Here is a 10,000-nt window from a genome sequence, read left to right as displayed (position 1 = left end):
TAGAGACAAAAGGCTTCCTCTTTCCAATCCTCATGGAGAGTTAGGGTTAGAGTTAGGGTTAGGGTTAGGGTTAGGGTTAGGGTTAGTCAGGTTAGGGTTAGGGTTAGTCAGGTTAGGGTTAGGGTTAGAATTAGGGTTAGGGTTAGGGTTAGGATTAGTCAGGTTAGGGTTAGAGTTAGGGTTAGGGTTAGGGTTAGTCAGGTTAGGGTTAGGGTTAGTCAGGTTAGGGTTAGGGTTAGGGTTAGGGTTAGGGTTAGAGTTAGGGTTAGGGTTAGGGTTAGGGTTAGTCAGGTTAGGGTTTGGGTTAGGGTTAGTCAGGTTAGGGTTAGGGTTAGAGTTAGGGTTAGGGTTAGGGTTAGTCAGGTTAGGGTTAGGGTTAGGGTTAGGGTTAGGGTTAGAGTTAGGGTTAGGGTTAGGGTTAGTCAGGTTAGGGTTTGGGTTAGGGTTAGTCAGGTTAGGGTTAGGGTTAGAGTTAGGGTTAGGGTTAGGGTTAGGGTTAGGGTTAGTCAGGTTAGGGTTAGGGTTAGAGTTAGGGTTAGGGTTAGTCAGGTTCGGGTTAGGGTTAGTGAGGTTAGGGTTAGGGTTAGGGTTAGTCAGGTTAGGGTTAGGGTTAGGGTTAGGGTTAGTCAGGTTAGGGTTAGAGTTAGGGTTGGGGTTAGGGTTAGGGTTAGTCAGGTTAGGGTTAGGGTTAGTCAGGTTAGGGTTAGGGTTAGGGTTAGGGTTAGGGTTAGGGTTAGGGTTAGAGTTAGGGTTAGGGTTAGTCAGGTTCAGGTTAGGGTTAGTCAGGTTCGGGTTAGGATTAGGGTTAGTCAGGTTAGAGTTAGGGTTAGTCAGGTTAGGGTTAGGGTTAGGGTTAGTCAGGTTAGGTTAGGGTTAGTCAGATTAGGGTTAGGATTAGGGTTAGTCAGGTTAGGGTTTGGGTTAGAGTTAGGGTTAGGGTTAGGGTTAGAGTTAGGGTTAGGGTTAGTCAGGTTCGGGTTAGGGTTAGTGAAGTTAGGGTTAGGATTAGGGTTAGTCAGGTTAGGGTTAGGGTTAGTCAGGTTAGGGTTAGGGTTAGTCAGGTTAGGTTAGGGTTAGTCAGATTAGGGTTAGGGTTAGAATTAGGGTTAGGGTTAGTCAGTTTAGGGTTTGGGTTAGGGTTAGTCAGGTTAGGGTTAGGGTTAGTCAGTTTAGGGTTTGGGTTAGGGTTAGTCAGATTAGGGTTAGGGTTAGGGTTAGTCAGGTTAGGGTTCGGGTTAGAATTAGGGTTAGGGTTAGGGTTAGTCAGTTTAGGGTTTGGGTTAGGGTTAGTCAGGTTAGGCTTAGGGTTAGAATTAGGGTTAGGGTTAGTCAGTTTAGGGTTTGGGTTAGGGTTAGTCAGGTTAGGCTTAGGGTTAGTCAGTTTAGGGTTATGGTTAGTCAGGTTAGGGTTAGATAAACCTTTTGATGACATCACTGCTGTCTCCAATCTATATCTGTTATCTTTCTTCATATCATCATATTTGGTCCTTTATACTTTGTATGCAGTTGAAGTGTCTCTCTCTCTCTCTCTCTCTGTCTCTCTCTCTCTCTCTCTCTCTTTCTCTCTCTCTCTCTCTCCCTCTCCCCCCCCCTCTCTCGGTCCAAATCCAACTCTTAGCCTCAATCTGACCTTCCACCCTTCTATCCTCTCAAAACCTTTCATTAAACGTTGCTTCCTTCCCTCTGTCTCCACAATCCTCTCCTTTCTCCTATCCCTCCCCTCTCCTCTCCTCTCCCCTCCCCTCCCCTCCCCTCCCCCTCCTCCTCTCCTCTCCCAGCATCCCCCTCTTGCCCCAGCCTTATATAACCCCCTGGGTGAACCGCTCCAATAACTCAAATGATAATGTAATCTCCACTAGTCCCTGTCTGACCAAAGCTGGGATTAAATCTCTTATGTAAACAGATTTATGATTATTTTACATAAGAGGTCGTCTAGAGAGGGTGAGAGATGGTCTACCAGAGGGTCAGAGGGTGAGAGATGGTCTAGACTGGTGCTCCTCTGTGGCTCAGCTGGTAGAGGATGGCTTTAACAAGGCTTAGGTTGTGGGTTTGATTCCTGCTGGGACCATCTGTACTGAAATGGATGAACTCACTGCAATGTAAGTCGCTTTGGATAAAAGCCTCAGCAGAATGGCAAATATTAGGTGAGAGGTGGTCTAGTAGAGGTGGTCTAGTAGAGGTGGTCTAGTAGAGGTGGTCTAGTAGACGTGGTCTAGTAGAGGCGGTCTAGTAGAGGTGGTCTAGGGTGAGAGGTGGTCTAGTAGAGGTGGTCTAGTAGAGGTGGTCTAGGGTGAGAGGTGGTCTAGTAGAGGTGGTCTAGTAGAGGTGGTCTAGGGTGAGAGGTGGTCTAGTAGAGGTGGTCTAGTAGAGGTGGTCTAGTAGACGTGGTCTAGTAGAGGTGGTCTAGTAGAGGTGGTCTAGTAGAGGTGGTCTAGGGTGAGAGGTGGTCTAGTAGAGGTGGTCTAGTAGAGGTGGTCTAGGGTGAGAGGTGGTCTAGTAGAGGTGGTCTAGTAGAGGTGGTCTAGTAGAGGTGGTCTAGGGTGAGAGGTGGTCTAGTAGAGGTGGTCTAGTAGAGGTGGTCTAGTAGAGGTGGTCTAGGGTGAGAGGTGGTCTAGTAGAGGTGGTCTAGTAGAGGTGGTCTAGGGTGAGAGGTGGTCTAGTAGAGGTGGTCTAGTAGAGGTGGTCTAGTAGAGGTGGTCTAGTAGAGGTGGTCTAGGGTGAGAGGTGGTCTAGTAGAGGTGGTCTAGTAGAGGTGGTCTAGTAGAGGTGGTCTAGGGTGAGAGGTGGTCTAGTAGAGGTGGTCTAGTAGAGGTGGTCTAGTAGACGTGGTCTAGTAGAGGTGGTCTAGTAGAGGTGGTCTAGTAGACGTGGTCTAGTAGACGTGGTCTAGTAGACGTGGTCTAGTAGAGGTGGTCTAGTAGACGTGGTCTAGTAGAGGTGGTCTAGTAGACGTGGTCTAGTAGACGTGGTCTAGTAGAGGTGGTCTAGGGTGAGAGGTGGTCTAGTAGAGGTGGTCTAGTAGAGGTGGTCTAGTAGAGGTGGTCTAGTAGACGTGGTCTAGTAGACGTGGTCTAGGGTGAGAGGTCGTGTCTGTTTGACTCTCACCCACACAGACAGATGCTGTCATATAGAAGGTTAATAAACAAACAACAATCAGAAAGGAGACGTATGACATCACGTCATCCATGTAGAAACATCCATACGCTCTACGGTGGTCTTACCCTAACCCTAACCCATCCATATGCTCTACGGTGGTCTTACCCTAACCCTAACCCATCCATATGCTCTACGGTGGTCTTACCCTAACCCTAACCCATCCATATGCTCTACGGTGGTCTTAGGGTTAGGGTTAGGGTTAGGGTTACCTAACCCTAACCCTAACCCTAACCCTAACCCTAAACCCTAACCCTAACCCTAACCCTAACCCTAACCCTAACCCATCCATATGCTCTATGGTGGTCTTACCCTAACCCATCCATATGCTCTATGGTGGTCTTACCCTAACCCTAAGCCATCCATATGCTCTACGGTGGTCTTACCCTAACCCATCCATATGCTCTACGGTGGTCTTACCCTAACCCATCCATACGCTCTATGGTGGTCTTACCCTAACCCATCCATACGCTCTATGGTGGTCTTACCCTAACCCTAAGCCATCCATACGCTCTATGGTGGTCTTACCCTAACCCTAAGCCATCCATATGCTCTATGGTGGTCTTACCCTAACCCTAACCCATCCATATGCTCTATGGTGGTCTTACCCTAACCCTAAGCCATCCATATGCTCTATGGTGGTCTTACTGGGAGGGAAGGATGGATTATATCATCTTAACCTTGTTGGACTAGCCTGATCAGAGAACCCTAACCCCAACCCTAACCCTAACCCTAACCCTAACCAGCCTGGTCAGAAAGTAGCTAACCCTAACCCTGACCCTCACCCTAACCCTGACCCTGACCCTAACCCTGACCCTCACTCTGACCCTGACGCTGATCCTGACCCTGACCCTTCATCCTCTAGATGTTGTGTAGAACACTTCTGGTTAAACAGAATTCAGTTTCTCCTTCAGGTTTTCTTGAGTTTTTTTCAGCGTTGCATCAAGCAACAAGTCTAACCCTAACCCTAACCCTAACCCTAACCCTAACCCTAACTCTAACCCTAACCCTAACCCTAACCCTAACCCTAACCAGTCATACCATCTACAGGCCTGTGGGGGAGGGGTCTAGAAATGGAACATCCAATGAAATTGCGAGCACTTTCTTCCATCGGTCCATCCAGTTCACTGTTACTAACATACTATATTAACACTCTATACTATATACTATACTATACCATACTACACAAACATACTATACAATACTAACACACTATACTATATACTATACTATACTAACACTCAATACTATATACTATACTATACCATACTACACAAACATACTATACAATACTAACATACTATACTAACACTCTATACTATATACTATACTAGACCATACTACACAAACATACTATACAATACTAACACACTATACTATATACTATACTATACTAACACTCTATACTATATACTATACTATACCATACTACACAAACATACTATACAATACTAACACACTATACTATATACTATACTATACTAACACTCAATACTATATACTATACTATACCATACTACACAAACATACTATACAATACTAACATACTATACTAACACTCTATACTATATACTATACTAGACCATACTACACAAACATACTATACAATACTAACACACTATATTATACTAACATACAATACTGACATACTATACTATACTAACATACTATACTATACTAACACTCTATACTACATACTATACTAACATACTATACTATACAATACTAACATATTATACTATACTAAATACTATACCAACATACCATACTAACACACTATACTATACTAACATACTATACTATACTAACACACTATACTATACTACCAACTATACTAACACACTATACTAACATACTATAATAACATACTATACTATACTAACATTCTATACAAATATACTATACTAACATACTATACTATACTAACCCACTATACTATACTAACATACTATACTATACTAACATACTATACTAACACACTATACTAACATACTATACTAACATACTATACTATACTAACATTCTATACAAATATACTATACTAAGATACTATATTATACTAACATACTATACTATACTAACATACTATACTAACATACAATACTAACACACTATACTATACTAACATTCTATACAAATATACTATACTAACATACTATACTATACAAACACACTATACTATACTAACATACTATACTATACTAACATACTATACTAACACACTATACTAACATACTATACTATACTAACTTACTATACTAACATACAATACTATACTAACATACTATACTAACATACTATACAAATATACTATACTAACATACTATACTATACTAACATTCTATACAAATATACTATACTAACATACCATATTATACTAACATACTATACGATACTAACATACTATACTATACTAACATACTATACTATACAAACACACTATACTAACATACTATACTAACATACTATACGAACATACCATACTATACTAACATACTATACTAACCCACTATACTATACTAACATACTATACTAACCTACTATACTATACTAACATACTATACTATACTAACATACTATACTAACATACTATACAAACATACTATACTATACTAACACACTATACTAACATACTATACTATACTAACCCACTATACTATACTAACACACTATACTATACTAACATACGATACAAACATACTATACTAACACACTATACTAACATACTATACTAACATACTGTACTATACGAACATACTATGCTACATACTATACGAACATATTATACTATACTAACATACTATACTATACTAACATACTATACTATACTAACCCACTATACTATACTAACACACTATACTATACTAACATACGATACAAACATACTATACTATACTAACATACTATACTAACATACTATACTATACTAACACACTATACTATACGAACATACTATGCTACATACTATACTATACTAACATATTATACTAACATACTATACTAACACACTATACTATGCTAACATACTATACTAACATACTATGCTAACATACTATACAATACTAACATAGTATACTATACTAACATTCTATACAAATATACTATACTAACATACTATACTATACTAACATACTATAATAACACACTATACTATACTAACATACTATACTATACGAACATACTATGCTACATACTATACTAACATATTATACTATACTAACATACTATACTATACTAACATACTATACTATACTAACATACTATACTATACTAACATTCTATACAAATATACTATACTAACATACTATACTATACTAACATACTATAATAACACACTATACAATACTAACATACTATACTAACACACTATACTATACTAACATACTATACTAACATACTATACTATACTAACATACTATACTAACATACTATACTATACTAACCCACTATACTATACTAACACACTATACTATACTAACATACGATACAAACATACTATACTATACTAACATACTATACTAACATACTATACTATACTAACACACTATACTATACGAACATACTATGCTACATACTATACTATACTAACATATTATACTATACTAACATACTATACTATACTAACGTTCTATACAAATATACTATACTAACATACTATACTATACAAACATACTATACAAACACACTATACTATACTAACATACTATACTAACACACTATACTATGCTAACATACTATACTAACATACTATACAATACTAACATAGTATACTATACTAACATACTATACTATACTATACTAACATACTATACTACACTAATATACTATACTAACATACTATACTATACTAACATACTATTTTATACTAACATACTATACTATACTAGCATACTATACTAGCATACTATACTAACATACTATACTAACTTACTATACTACACTAATATACTATACTAACATACTATGCTATACTAACATACTATTTCATACTAACATACTATACTATACTAGCATACTATACTAACATACTATACTAACATACTATACTATACTAACATACAAAAAAAAGTGAAAAAATAAATAAATAATGGATAAATGGCTAAAAAAGGTTCAGCCCACACCCAGAGTGGCAACAGAAGATTGTACTGGTACTACAGATGAAGCCCCTGCTGTTGGGAGCAGCTGCTCAGGTCATCCAGGTATGACCACCAGTTCTGATGCTGTAGCTCTACTGGTGCTGCTAGCCAAGCTGCCACCAATATGGACAGTGATGACGAAGCAGCCCAAGAGCCACAGACTCCTGCCCCAGGAAAACACCAGACCCCTGCCCCAGGAAAACACCAGACTCCTGCCCCAGGAAAACACCAGACTCCTGCCCCAGGAAAACACCAGACCCCTGCCCCAGGAAAACACCAGACTCCTGCCCCAGGAAAACACCAGACCCCTGCCCCAGGAAAACACCAGACCCCTGCCCCAGGAAAACACCAGACCCCTGCCCCAGGAAAACACCAGACACCTGCCCCAGGAAAACACCAGACACCTGCCCCAGGAAAACACCAGACCCTTGCCCCAGGAAAACACCAGACTCCTGCCCCAGGAAAATACCAGACCCCTGCCCCAGGAAAACACCAGACCCCCGCCCCAGGAAAACACCAGACCCCTGCCCCAGGAAAACACCAGACCCCCGCCCCAGGAAAACACCAGACCCCTGCCCCAGGAAAACACCAGACTCCTGCCCCAGGAAAATACCAGACCCCTGCCCCAGGAAAACACCAGACCCCCGCCCCAGGAAAACACCAGACCCCCACCCCAGGAAAACACCAGACCCCTGCCCCAGGAAAACACCAGACCCCCGCCCCAGGAAAACACCAAATTGACAGAGAGTTTGGAGTCTCAAAGAGATGCAAATAAACAAGCCACAGGAGTTTTTTGAGCGCCAACTACGACAACTTTCTAACACCAAGAAATGTCTAACAGCGACAGATTCTATTAATAAGGCAGGTCTAGAAGTGTCTTACATTGTCAGTTATATAGTGTCTAAGTCAGGCAAGCCTCACACTATTGTGGAGGACCTCATTGTCCCCGCTGCTATGGACATGGCTGAGAAGATGTTGGGGGAAAATGCCACTTGGGTACACTGCAGCATCCACAGAGAAGCGCCTGCTGCCAAGGGAATGCCTGACAGCCTGACTGAAGTATTGGTAATGGTGAACTTTGTTAAAGCAAGGCCCCTGAACTCACGCCTTTTTTCCGCCTTATGCAATGAAATGGGCAGCAATCATTTAACGCTGTTACTCCATACTGAAGTCCTGTGGCTATCAAGTGGGAACGTTTTGGCACGGTTTTCTGAATTGAAAGACAAGCTTAAAATGTTCTTCACTGATCACCTTTTCATTTGTTGGACAAGTTGCATGACGATGAGTGGCTCACAAGGTTGGCCTATTTGGGGATATTTTTACTCGCCTGAATGAACTGAATCTCGGACTGCAGGGCCTCTCAGCGACGATATTCAATATGAGGGACAAAATTGAGACCATGATTAAAAAGCTGGAACTCTGGTCTGATTGTGTCAACAAGAACAACACTCAAGTGTTCCCATCATTGTATGATTTTGTGTGTGCAAACGAACTCAGACTTGCGGACAGTGTCAAATGTGACATAGGGAAACACCTCAGCGAGCTGGCTGCACAATTACGCAGGTACTTCCCCGAAACAGACGACAGAGATAACTGGATTCGTTATCCCTTTTCTTCCAACAACTCATGCCACCTACCTATGTCTGAGCGAGAGAGCCTCATTGAGATCTCCACCAACGGGGCAATGAAAATTGAGTTCAATCAGAAGGCGCTGCCAGATTTCTGGATTGCCTTGCACGCATCTATACAGTTTACATAGAGCATAGCATCATCTATACAGTTTACATAGAGCATAGCATCATCTATACAATCAAACAGGCAACCACACCAATACAATGGTAACTAGGCAACTATCATAGAGACATGAATAACAAGAGAATCCAGAGACAGTAACAGATATATGTATATTGTAATAAACTACAGACATATGTATATTGTAATAAACTACAGACATATGTATATTGTAATAAACTACAGATATATGCATATTGTAATAAACTACAGACATATGTATATTGTAATAAACTACAGATATATGTATATTGTAATAAACTACAGACATATGTATATTGTAATAAACTACAGACATATGCATATTGTAATAAACTACAGACATATGTATATTGTAATAAACTACAGACATATGCATATTGTAATAAACTACAGACATATGTATATTGTAATACTTGTAATACGACAGCAGGACAGAGGTTTGTAACAAGAGCAGATTTCAATGAGAAAACATAACAACATATACAATAGGGTCTGAGATTATATGATATGATATGATATAAAACCCTAACCCCATATTCTGTAGCATCATCATTGGATGTCTTGTTTTAGGAAACAGTATGGCATGTACACACACACACACACACACACACACACACACACACACACACACACACACACACACACACCCCTCCCCCCCAATGATGTTGTAACCCCTCCTCCTGCTGGTCAGACAGGCTGTCACAAACACACACAGAGAGAAGAGGAGAAGAGAGGGGAGAAGAAGAGGAGAAGAGAGAGAAGAGGAGAAGAGAGGGGAGAAGAAGAGGAGAAGAGAGAGAAGAGGAGAAGAGAGAGAGAGAGAGAGAGGAGAGAGAGGAGGAGAAGAGAGAGAGAGAGAGAGGAGAGAGAGAGAGGAGGAGAAGAGAGAGAGAGAGAGAGGAGAGAGAGGAGGAGAAGAGAGAGAGAGAGAGAGAGGA

The sequence above is a fragment of the Argentina silus genome (assembly GCF_951799395.1).
Source record: "Argentina silus genome assembly, chromosome: 16".
Classification (NCBI taxonomy): Eukaryota; Metazoa; Chordata; class Actinopteri; order Argentiniformes; family Argentinidae; genus Argentina; species Argentina silus.
The sequence above is the reverse complement of the archived record's forward strand: the minus strand, read 5'-3'. Positions refer to the sequence as shown.